This window comes from Chrysochloris asiatica, unplaced genomic scaffold (assembly GCF_000296735.1).
Source record: "Chrysochloris asiatica unplaced genomic scaffold, ChrAsi1.0 scaffold00040, whole genome shotgun sequence".
In the NCBI taxonomy this organism is placed as follows: domain Eukaryota; kingdom Metazoa; phylum Chordata; class Mammalia; order Afrosoricida; family Chrysochloridae; genus Chrysochloris; species Chrysochloris asiatica.
The window spans coordinates 376,700-390,121 of record NW_006408558.1 but is presented as its reverse complement, the minus strand read 5'-3'; positions in this window follow the sequence as shown (position 1 = coordinate 390,121).

Here is a 13,422-nt window from a genome sequence, read left to right as displayed (position 1 = left end):
TTTTTTTTTTTTTTTTTTTTTTTTGCTTCTGATGCCAGGTCAGGCTGGCACCATATCGCCTGCTTCTGCTGCCAATAGCATAGTCCTGGCCAAGGGGCCTGAGCAATCTGGAGTGGGATTCTGGGCCTCACGTTACAATGCTCAGGCCTCTGGGATTGCTCATCAATAGCTTGAAATCACCAACCACAAGCCAATTCACCCACTCTTCCTTTGGGCCTATTAAACCATTAAATCATTTCCATTTCTAAAGCCTGACTTCAGCCCCTTCCCTACCTGCCTCACCTTACTCCTTCATTCAGGATGCAAATATATATTCTCCTCTCCAAGTCCTAGGGTGGTGCTGGAGGATAAGCGCTGGACCACAAGAGTGGTTTTAACTCCAAGGTTGGAGGTTCAAACTCACCAGATGCTGCTCTTTGGAAACCCTACACACAGTCACTGAGTCAGAACTGACTCAATGGCACTTAAAAACAAAGGAGGCTCACTTTTTGGGGGAAGAAAGCAGAAATTCCCCTGAATGGGTAATTTCTGAAATTGCTTCTTACCCTCACCTTGCTAAATATGTTTAGCTTGTTGTATTAAAAACTCACTGCCGTGAAGTCAATTCCAATTCAAAGGGACCTTATATGGGGTTTTCCAGACTTTACTGCCTAACCTATTGTGTGTTTCCAAACTGACCTTTCAGTTTACAGTCCAATGCTTATCCTACAGGGTCATGATTCAATTCCAGCTCATGGCGACCTCACGTGTACAGCGTAGAACTATTCTCCACAGGATTTTCAAGACTGTGATCTTTCAGAAGCACCTCTGGGTGGATTCAAACCGACACCTTTCAGTTACTAGTCTAGCATTTAGACATTTGTGCCATCCAGGGACCCATCCATACTGCTAACCACAAAGTCCATGGTTCAAACCTATCAGCTGCTCCTAGCAAACCTTATGCAGGGTTGCTGTGAATCAGAACTAAACCCACTTGTCCTCACTTAACAACAACAACACACACATACTCTCTAGTCTTGCATTTTTCTAGTTAGATTTGAAGTAGAATGTAGTTATTACTCACATGAGCTTTGTTGTTGTAAGTGCCATCTGGTCGGTTCTGATTTATAGTGACTGTGTATAGGGTTTCTGAGGAGCGGCTGATGAGTTTGAACCACTGGCTTTGTGGTTCAAACCAGCCTTGCAGTCTAGTGCTTTATCCCACAGCACCACACCAGGACTCACATGAGCTGGAAAGGGGTAAATCCGGACTCTGCAAAGTTGTGTCATTTTACACAAATTCTTTACTCTGTATGTCATGCACTTGACTTAAAAAAAAATGGAAGTATAGAAGTAGTAATAATTTTCTCCTCTTGGGAGTATTGTGAGAATTCAATTTTTTTTAAAAAGAGTCTAAGTAAGATGCTTAGAAGAATGTCTATCCAATAGTTAAACATCAAATTAATAGCAGGTTTTTTGTTCTTACAGCTGTTTTAGCTGCTGTCACTGTTACAAGTTCCTAGTGGGCAGGAACCCAATCATTGGCTCACAGCACCATGCAGAGATCAATACTTAATAAAGTGCTTGTGATAATGGCTGATGATGGGGATGAGAGGAGCGAAGAACACGCCAAATGAGGTCTAGGTTTTGACTAAATTAAAGTAGATAAAAAGATTTCCTTAGCAACCAAATTTTTGAGCGCATTTCCACCATATTCGCAAGCTTCCTATTTATGAGGAAATTTTCCTGCTTTCAAACGGTAAGAAATGAAACGGGAAACTTATTTGAGGATGATGGTCTCCAGCCAAAGAGAGGAAAGCAATTTCCATGGCAAGTAACCAGACAGTCTTCCTAGGAAATTTTCCTCAGAAGCTGGATATAATGAACATGAGTTTGGGAATCATCTCTGTGGACTGTTAATTTTCACTATCAAAAATGATGTGCAAGGTGTCACTTCCTTAACTGAGTAACCCAAATGGCCATCACAACTTTGCTTTATTTTCTAACTGGAGATTGACAGTCAGAAACGTCAGTGGGAGTTGGGGATACAGGAAGTGAATGACCTCCTGACAACTCAGTCCATGTATCTGCTCACCAACATGTGAAGGAAGGAGCAGTGAGCAGAGGCAGCAAGCCTGGGCTTACTCCCCTCCAGCTGTCCACACAGAGTTCTCCATGGCAGGAAACTCAATGAACATTTCATTGATGATGAAGTTGATACTTGTTCAAACTTCACCCTAACCTGATGCTCGAGCAGGTATCTGGGTGCAGTCATTATTGTTGTTATGTGTCATCGAGTTGGTTCTGACTCATAGTGACCGTATATGTAGCAGAATGAAACTCAGCCTTGTCCTAGGCCATCCTCACCATCAAACTGTGTTTGAACCCATTGTTACAGCCTTTGTGTCATGCATTCTAATTGAAATGCTTCCTCTTTTTTGCTGACCCTTTACTCTACTAAGCAAGATGTCCTTCTCTAGGGACTGGTCCTTCTTGATAACACGTCCAAAGTACGTGAGATGAAATCTCACCATCTTTGCTTCTAGGGAGCATTCTGACTGTACTTCCTCCAAGGTAGATGGGTTCATTTTTTGACAGTGCGTAGTATATTCCATAGCACAATTCCAAAGTATCAAATTTCTTCAGTCTTCCTTATTCATTTTCCAGCTTTTACATGTACAGGTGGTGATTGAAAATCCCATGGTTTGAGTCAAGCATGCCTTAGTCCTCAAAAATGACATCTTTGCTTTTTAACACTTCAAAGAGATGTTTTAGAGCAGACTTGCCCAGTGCAATGCACCATTTGGTTTCTTGACTGCTGAGCACATACCTGGTTATATTTTATGAGATGCCTACGGTTTTGACTGCTTCTCCTAAACCACTTGCCATAGAACTGATGGGGGCTTAGTGGCTTTGGGTTACACATTGGTGTGCTAACCACAAGGTCAGCAGTTTGAATTCACTGTGCTGTGGGGAAAAGATGAGGCTTTCTACTCCCATAAGGATTTACAGAGTCACTATGAGTCATAATCGACTCAATGGCACACAACCACCCACCATGGAGACCCCTTGTGTGTCAGAGTAGAACCATGCTCGATAGCATTTTCAGTGGTTATTTTTTCAGTAGTAGATCATCAGGCCTTTCTTCTGAAATATTTCTGAATGGACTTGAAGTCTCAGCCTTTTGATTTGTATGTAGTAGCATACATTAACCATTCACATTACCCAGGAACCCTGACCCCTTTACACACAGCCACATTCACATAACAGAAACTTTCCAATATGCTATTTGTATTACCTGTGGTTATTCTACTTTGGCAACATGGGCTGAGACCAACAGTTATAAAAGTTTTAAGGTAGTATGAAAACAAAACCCCCCAAATTTCACATGGAAACAGCTTGTATTAAAGTTGCAAAACATACCAAGATAAATGTCAAAATGATAAAATAGCAAGTAACATGGGCTCAATTCCTCCCCATTCTCATACACACAAATATTCACACACCATCACCATCATGGCTAGCTGTCCTTTGTTTATACGGCATATCCTGAAAACTCAGCAGCTTTGTTATTGTTGTTTTGTGCTTTCAAGTCAGTTCTGACTCAGAGTGACCCTGTAAGATTTACAGCCTCGGAAACCCTCCATAGGATGGCTATGAGTCAGAATTGACTCTATGGTAATGGGTTTAGTAATGCTAACCAGAGCTTATTGTTGTTAAATGCTGACTTGCATGCTCCAACTCCTAGTGACCTTGTGCATAGCAGAATTAAACAATGCCTGGTCTTTCACCATCCTCACAATTGTTACTAGGTTTCAGCCCTGAGTTGCTGCCTCTGTGTCAGTCCATTTCATTGGTGGTCTTCCTCTTTTTTTTTCACTGACCTTCTACTTTACCAAGCATGGTGTCCTTCTTCAGGAATTGGTACCTTCTGAAAACACACCTAAAGCAAACCAGAGGAAGTCTCACTATCTTCACTTCTAAAGAACATTCTAACAGTACAGCCTCCAAAACAGATTTATTTGCTCTTCTGACATCCCATGGTATATTCAATATTCTTTGCCAACACCATAAATCAAATGTGTCAGCATATCCAAATCCTACTCAAACATTTAGGTTCAATTCAGATCCTATTTATTCCACAAAGTTTTACTTTCTTCCTCAAATGAGAATACAGTAGTATCCCTTTATCGGTGGGAGATACGTTCTAACCCACCCCCTAATGAATGCCTGAAACCACAGTCAGTATGTTGTTGTTGTTAAGTGCCACCAAGTCAGTTCTAACCTATAGCGATGCTGTATAGGGTTTCCAAGGAGTCGCTGGTGAGTTTGTGACTCCAATGACTTTGAATCAATGCATTAGCCCACAGCGCCACACCAGGAATCCACAGTTCCCATAGACTCTTATATTTACTATGTTTTTCCCTATATACACATACTTAGGTACTCAGGGTAACTCAGGTGGGCAGTGTTAACCCATCGGACACTGGCACCCCACTGTGTTTTCCAGATCATACTCAGCATAGGAGGAGGAAGCTGACTCCATGAAGAGTGGATGGCACGAGATGACAGCATGCTGCTCAGAACAGCCACAATTTAAATATTTTCCAGAACACAATTGACTGCTGATAACTGAAACTGCAGATAGGGGAAACTCCTGGAATTTCTCCTTCCTCTGAATATCTTCATCATTCTTTCTCATATGTTCTTGCAACTTTCTACCTTATATGAGTTATTTAAATGCATGTCACCTATTTAAATAAATATTGGTCTGCCACCAGCATGTGGGAAAATGTTGAAATTGCTGATGTGTTATGGATATGAACTCCTTTATAAATAGAATTGGAAAGTGTCTGCCATGCTAAAGGCTGAATTTCCCAGTCTCTCTTTCTTCTAAGTTGAGTCACATGTCTGAGTCTGGCGAATAGTGTGAAGGCAGATGCAGAAAGCTCAGTGGAAAATAGAGTAGGTTCAAAATCCTCCGGTGCATCTCAAGTGGATGGAGAGTCCCATGCCAAGGTTAAGGGTACAGCTCTCCTTCCATTAAGGACTGGACATTGTCAGAGAAGACTGCCCCAGGAAGAATTCTGCCTTCTTTGAGTTCTGTCTTCCTTACTCTAAAGTCCTGGGCTTAGTTTTCAGTTTCATCTGCCTTTGATCACAGGAGAAATGGATCATTTTATACGCTGCCAATGACACTCTATGACTTTCACAGTTTGTTTTAAACACCTGATTAAGAGATCTGAACCTGTTATTTTCTCTCTTCCATGTATAAAGAATACTTAGCTAAAACAACCTAATTCAATAGTTCTATTTCATAAAGCTATGAAAGCCAGAAAAAAAATTAAAACAATCCAAATAGATCAATACCATTTATAAGCATAGATATAAAAAGTCTATTAGCAAATGAAATCTTAAAAGAAATATAGTTGCATCAAGTCAATTCTAACTTAGGGAGACCCCATGTGTGTCAGAGTAGAACTGTCCTCCATAGGGTGCTCAGTGGCCGGTTTTTCAGAAGTAGATCACCAGGTCTTTTACCCGAGGTGCTCAGGGTGGACTTGAACCTCCACCCATTAGCTATGCAGTCAAATGAGTTAACCATTGGCATCACAGAGGGACTCCAAAATCTAGCAATATATAAAAATGTATCTATGTATCACCAATTACTTTTTGTCTTAAGAATGCAAGAAAAAATGTTACATTGTTCTGTTGTTCTTGTTAGGTGCTGTAGACTCAGTTTGGACTCATAGCAACCCTATGTACAACAGAATGAAGCACAACCAGTCCTGTGCCAACCTCCTAAGTGTTGCTACATTTGAACCAATTGCTGCAGCCACTGTATTAATACATCTCCTTAGGGGTCTTCCTCTTTTGTGCTGACCCTCCACTTGCGCAAATGTGATGTTCATTTCCAGGAACTGGTCCCTCGCGTAGTGGTTAGGAATCAGACTGCTAACCTCAAGGTCAGCAGTTCAAAACTATCAGCTGTTCCATGGGAGAAAGATGAGGTTTTCTGCTCCTGTAAAGATTTACAGCCTTGGAAACCCTGTACAAGGTCACTATGAGTCAGAACCGACTCCATAGCACATAACAACAACAACAACATGTATGAGAGAAGAAGCGTCACCTTCCAGAATTCTAAGGAGCATTACGGTTGTACTTCTTCCAACACGGATTTGTTTGTTCTTCTGGCAGTCCACGGTGCTTTGAAAATTTTTCTCCAACACCATATTTGAAATGCATCAATTCTTTTGCAGACTTCTTTATTCATTGTCCAACTTTCACATGCATCTGAGGCTATTTGAAAATATCATGGCTTGGGTCAAGAGCACCTTAATCCTCAAACTGATATCTTTGCTTGTGAACACTTTGAAGAGGTCTTGTGGAGCAGACTTGTTTAATGTAGTATGTCATTTGATTTCTTGACTGCTGCTTCCATGAGTATTTATTGTGGACCCAAGCAAAATGAAGTCTTTGACAAGTTCAGTATTTTCTCCATTTATCATGGTGTTATTCTGGTGGAGCACTGTAGGTTAATGTGCTGGACTGCAAAATTGTATTGAACTGTAGTATCAGTGGTTGAAGCTCACCAGTCATTCCTTGGAACTCTACATGGTTGTTACAGGTTGGAACTGACTCAATAGCACTTAACAGCAACAACATTCATTGATTCAACTGTAAGGATCTTTGTTTTCTTTACAATGAGTTGTAATGCATTGTTGTTGTTGTTGTTAAGTGCCGTCGAGTCGGTTCCGACTCATAGCGACCCTGTACAGGGTTTCCGAGGGTGTAAATCCTTATGGGAGTAGAAAGCCTCATCTTTCTCCCGCGGAGCGGCTGGTAGTTTCGAACCGCTGACCTTAAGGTTCGCAGTCCGATTCGTAACCACCACGCTACCAGAGCATAGTGAAGGCTATATAGTCTTTTATCTTCACTAGTAGAGAAGTTCTCTTCCTGTCCAGCAAGCAAAGTTATAACATCTGTGTCATGAGTATTTCTGATATGCTTGATATTCCCTAATGATTTTATTAGAGAGGAAACCTGCCTTTAATACCGTCAATGAAAGGCATTATCATTGTAGCTTTCCACTGTCAACCTCCTAGACATAAAGAAAAAACATCAATCACATGGCGGAGAGTCAGTGTCCAGGTTTTGTCTGAGGAATTTGATCCCTGTCACCCCTCTTTGGATCCACTTCTCCACTGCCACAGTCTCTAGTACCCTAAGAAACCAGTGTGAACAGCATATGATAAAAAATATAATGTTTCCTTAAGCAGAAACTAAAGATGATTTATTGAAATTACCTTTGAACTAATGTCTTCTTTATATGTTCACGACCATCACTTCCACCCCAATACACACACACACACACACACACACACACACAATCTCCTAACAGAATTTCAAATCTGGCAAAAAAATAAAAAGGAGATTTCGCCCCCAATCTTGGGATCTTGGGCCAGGGATTTCCCTGAACTCTATAAGAACTTAATATATGACTGTTGTCGTTAAGTGTTCTCAAGTTGGTTCTGACTCACAGAGACCATGTATAGGGTTTCTGAGGAGCCGCTGGTGGGTTTGATCCTCCAGCATAAACAAACAAACAAAACAGTATTCAACAAATTGAAGACAATTTGTTATCTTTATGGAAATTAGACTCCTAACTCCAACACACCTATTCCTTGTAAATAAAGCCCTAAATGTGAAAAGTAAAACTTAAAAATTTTAGGAACAATTATACAATATAAATTCAGCATTGAGACCAATTTCTTAAATAAGCAACAAAAACTATAAAAAGGTTAATATATTTGACTATATAATGGTTAAAAACCTCTCTAAGCTGATAGCATTTTTTTAAAAAGCAAAAATGAGAAACCATATGCTGGCAGAGCTATTTGTAAAAACATAACCAGCAAAGTTTATGAAGAATTCATAAAGAAGTTATTCAAAGCAATAACAAAAAGTTCACAACCCAGTACAAAAAAATAGAAATAAGTTCCTGAATTAGTGAAGAGGAACATTTATAGACAATAAATATATGCAAGATATTCAGCCTTAATTGGAATCAGGGAATTGTCTATTAATACATGATGAGCTAACATTTCTCAAGCATCAGAGAAGCAAAGAAGGAGGGAAGGAGAAGATGGGGGAAATAAAAGAAACTTTAAAACTGTGCTGCAGGATAAGCACTGGACCACAAGATTGGTTTGAACTGCAAGGTTGTCAGTTCAAACCCAGCACTGGCTCCTCAGAAACCCTATACAGGGTCGCTGTGAGTTGGGACCAACTCAACGGCACTTAACAAAAACAAGCGGATGGTAATAATTTAAGAGAATTCCCAGGTTGGGTAGTGATTTCTAGATTGGGTAGTGACTGGATTCATTCACTGGGATGGACAATATAGGGATTTGTGATTGAAGTATATATGCAATATACAATTGAGAGTTGCAGACACAGGTCTGGAGCTGGAAGGAAGAAGTCTGGCCTGCAGACATAGAAGTACCTGGCTGGTGCAGATAGTGAACGTGCTAACTGAAGGCTGAAGGTTTGAATCCATCCAGAGGTGCCTCATAATAAAAGCCTAGCAATCTACTTCCCCAAACTCAAGCACTGAAAATCCTACGGCCTCTAGCTCTACTTTGGCATGTGGTTGCCATGAGCTGGACTTGACTCTTCTTCCAGCCACCAGTGTTGTCGTCATGGCACTGAGATGCTGTGAAGACTGAACAGGAAGGAAGAGAAGCAAATGAATTTGTAGCCTGAAAGTCAGGCGAGAGCCAAGAAGATCTTAGAAAATAGCTATCTATCCACAAATAGCAAGTTCAGTGAGACCAAGTGAAGTTGCCTCATCTAGTTTTAAATGTCGAGTTAATGTTGTTAATGTAGGGTTTTTGTTGATTTATTTTGCATTTAAAAATCATGTTTATCTTTACCAAACCCATGAATGTGTTAAATCAATAGGAAGAAGTGCAGGACATTGCTATAGCATTTGTCTTTTTAATGGGAAATCGAGTGACTGTGAGGACATTTGAGAGACCTGGAAAATGATGCAGTAGATTAAGATCCCATCAGGGGGAGGAAAAATCACTTAGAAACCTGCAGGAAAGCTGTGTGTTTGTTTTCATAAGTAAGTATCTTATAATAAATTCATGCTAGCAATTTCACAATACCTTGTAGAAATTACAGTCACTGCTGGTTACGGAAAGTTTCTAATGCCAATTAACCATGGAGTCTAAAGAGATTCAACTCTGGCAATACAGATGCCCTTTTTGCTGCTGAGGTTTGTTTACTTTATTCTTATGAAATAACAAATATGTACTGATCATGTGTTCAACAGTTACATCAGTGTACTCTCTTTAGTCATGGTACCCAAATCACACATCTTTTCATAAAGTAGCAAAGGCCAAAACGCTTTTGTTTAACTGCTTTTGTTTCTCAAACATGGATAGAAATTTTCATGTTAAATGTAATTCAATAGTTTCAAAGCAGTGAATGTCCCACAAAAGTGAAGGAGAATTTCAATCAACCTCTGTTAATGTAGCTGTAAAATTGTATGTAATTTTTAGATGTATATAAAATGTGTATCATGTATGTAATCTTGTTTCTATTTTTTAAAAACACCTTTATTTGTCATAACAAAAATTCTGTATCTGTGTTTCTGTAATAACACATGAAAGGAAAAGCAATGATTTATTTGAAATATACACAAATTTTTCATCACCCAAACAACATGCAAATGAAGCAATAAAAAATTTCTTTACATAATGAAGTTTAATATCCATGTCAAATAGAAACAGAAGTAGCATTTAATATGCTGAAATTCCACATGGTTTAAATCAAAAAGTTTCTATTATATTCATGAAAAATGTCATGCAAAGGATTAAAATACATGAAATTTTAGCAACATGGAATCATAAAAAAACAGTAAACCATCCAAACATATTTTAGTTATATAAAACATAGATCTGCATGTCTAGTTACATAAATGATTACTCAGAAGACACAGTAAACTTCTATATTGTAGAGTGAGCACTGATACAGAAGTGTAAAATCAAAATGTTCATAGCTGGATCAGAACAAATAATTTTTCTTAGAGAAACAAGTTCTAAACATAACAAACCATATAAAAAAAGTGAGTTCAACTTAATCCTTACTTATATAAGTAATCAATCATCAATTATCACTGAACATATTAAAGAACTAAGGCACAGGAAAAGGTTGAGTTGAAAAAAAAAAAAAATGTTTTCCCCAAACTTCCAAAAGTGACTACTCATTTCCTCTTCCCACATCATTATATATGTGACAATAACTGAAGATGAAACAGAGGATAGCTTCTTGGTCCCATTCATGACTCAAACTAAGTTGTTCTTGGTGTAAGTCAATGACGGTGACTTATCTACCTCTGATTATATAAATGCTTTATAGTTCTCTAGACAGTTTTAAATGTTCCTAGTTCACCATCTCATATAGGAAGTTGTGTCTCTTCACAAACAATATTTCTTCCCTTCAAACACATGGGAACACTTTTTCATTCTCCAGCTGATTCACTGAAACATCCTTGTAGGACATATACAAATTTCATAAGGTAAGAAATAAGATCAGGCCCATCAACACATAAGGGCTTTGGAACAAAGGTAAAAATCTTAGGATATTTGTAAAAGGTAATATTGAATAGTAAAGAACTGTATGTACTCATTGCCTTTGAAATAGACTTAAAGAAAAAAAAGTTCCAATCCAGAAGGACATTGCATTCACTCAAGGACACTAAGGAGCCCTAAACCTGAATATGGAATATCTGGAGACTTGGTACCAAAAGGAGTCCTTGATACCTTCATGTAAATCATGCATGCATATTCACAAAGAGTATTAAAAAGCTTTAGACAGAGCCTATATTGGTCTGAAATACTCTGCATCTGAAGTATATGATGACAAAAAAATATATATATATACTCTGTATTTCAGGGAAAAAACAAACAAACCAACAAATATATATATATATATTCTGTAACTTCTCACATTAAAAAAGAAGACTAATTGTGTTTAACACCTAGCCCTAGAATAAACTCTCTATTAGAAAGCTGGTAGTTTTCTTATTTTGTAACGCATTTTCAGTGTCTGTTAAAGTCTCAGGGAATCAAGTTTTAAAGCACCGTATACCTAATTTCTTAGCAGTTTTTCTCTCCACATGTTTGTATGCATCGTATCTCTCACCTCTATCCAAGATCATTATTTTACAATAATGAGGAGGCTTTTGATAATGACTTACAATGTGTGAGCGCCTCTTTATAAGTATCATATAGATAGATATACATTTATAATATTTCTACTAAGATTGGCAACCGTTTCAGATGTGATGCTTTCTGTTTTGCATTTCATCTATCTAGCTATCTTTTTGGTTTTTTGCTTTGCTTTTGCTACTTATTAAGCAAAAGAATGCAAAGAATAGACCTACTTATCTGGGAGAAAAAAATTAACAACATAAGTGGCCCCAGTGTTAAAAACACAGCTATTTCATAGGTGTGTGAACTTCCCCCTTTGTATGTGAGGTAGGTCACGTTCCTGTAAATGTTGAGGATGTAGATTTATGGGCTATAAATTAGAAGCATTAGCATGGGCAATTTCATATTATATGGATTCTCATTCTAGTCTATGTATCTATTGCAGAGATATCTGACTGACTCTATACCACACTTCTATGGGAAAGTGCTCTCTTTAAGGAACTGTGGCAGGAACTAAAACTTAGAATGAAACAGGAGGCATTACAGAATCATACTCTCCTTATGAGTCTGGTCCTCTAATATTGCCTCCAAAATAGAAGAAAAAAAAATTAAGTAAAAATCCTCCTATGGCCGAGAAAAAGGAGCTCTAGTAGCGTAGTGGTTACGAATCGGGCTGCTAATCTCATGGTCAGCAGTTTGAAACTACCAGCTGTTCCATGGGAGAAAGATGAGGCTTTCTGCTCCGGTAAAGATTTACAGCCTCAGAAACCCTGTACAGGGTCGCTATGAGTCGGAACCGACTCCACGGCACGTAACAACAACAACAATGGCCGAGAAAAATAATGAATATAAAGTTATTATTTTACAGAAATACGATCTTATTTTATTCCTGAGAGTCCATAGGCACTCACTGGCTACTTTCATGGAAGCTAATCCAGGAGAAATTACTTTAGCATGGAAGTGACTTTAATTAAAACCTTCTTTATTCGCTCTGCAAAACTCCTAAATGTTCACTTCTACTAACAAACAAGTTTGTTTTTAAATGTCTTAATAATCCAATCAAGATCAAGAAAACTGTGACATAAAATTGCAACTATGAAATTTATGTGTATTGCATCAAAAAAACAACATGTTAGCGTAAGTTATTGGTTCTTGCATAAAAGCTGCTCATAGCACCTGTCTATAAAGCGATGCATGAAACTTAACCAAGTTTCTCTTCTGACCCACTCACATAAAAGACCCCTGAATCTCTCAAAAACTCTAATTTTCTGTCTGCCATGGAGAAATCCATCCCTAGGAGAACCCTGCCACATTTGGGAGGAGAATTAACTTTCATCATTCATGTTAAAGCATCTCCAAAGTGAAGTCCAAATTGTAATTCTTTGTGACTGAGTTATTAGAAAGATGTCATTTCTTATTTGTTTTTTTATAGTGTAGAGAACGTTTTAAAGTGATTAGTTGTTTTCTATCCCCATAAGGTACATCACAATTATATCTTGTTTGCAAATGAGACAACACACATGCACATACAATAGGAGAACACGCTCCCATTTTTAATTTTTTTTTCCATCTTTGTGCTACAATTATTGTAGCTTAGTACCTTCTTGGCATCCTGGTGTGGCGCTGTGGGTTAATGCGCTGGACTGCAAAGTTGTTTGAATCACAAGGTCGGTGGTTCAAGCTCACCAGTCACTCCTTGGAAACCCTATACAAGGTCGCTATGGGTCAGAATTGACTCGACAGCACTTAACAACAACAATACTACCTTGTTGATTCCTGATTGAGAGACCATTGTTTTTCATGTAAAATATTGAATATGTCCATCATGGAAATGACTCTAAAAGATGAGGCTCCTAAAACTTCAACTTTGAAGCAAAATGAGAAAGAAACAGGACAAATGAAAATGACAGAATATCTTCACTAAAGAGAGACCAAATTGTTTATTAGAGAAGCAAAGGGGAATTATCTTGATAATCCATTACAATGTTTTAAGTTTAATTCCTTATTGTTATAACCTATTAAAATTAGTAGCCTCAGATCCAGTAATGGTGTGGGAATTTAACATGAAGTTGGTCTACTTCTATGGCAATACAAGATAATTACAAAGACTCCACAAGTGCTTTTTATCATGTCCTTTGAAAAGTACACCTATGATAGTAGAAAGCTCAGTCTATATTTTATACTAGAAATATAGTACCCCATTTATAATAAATCTTCCCAG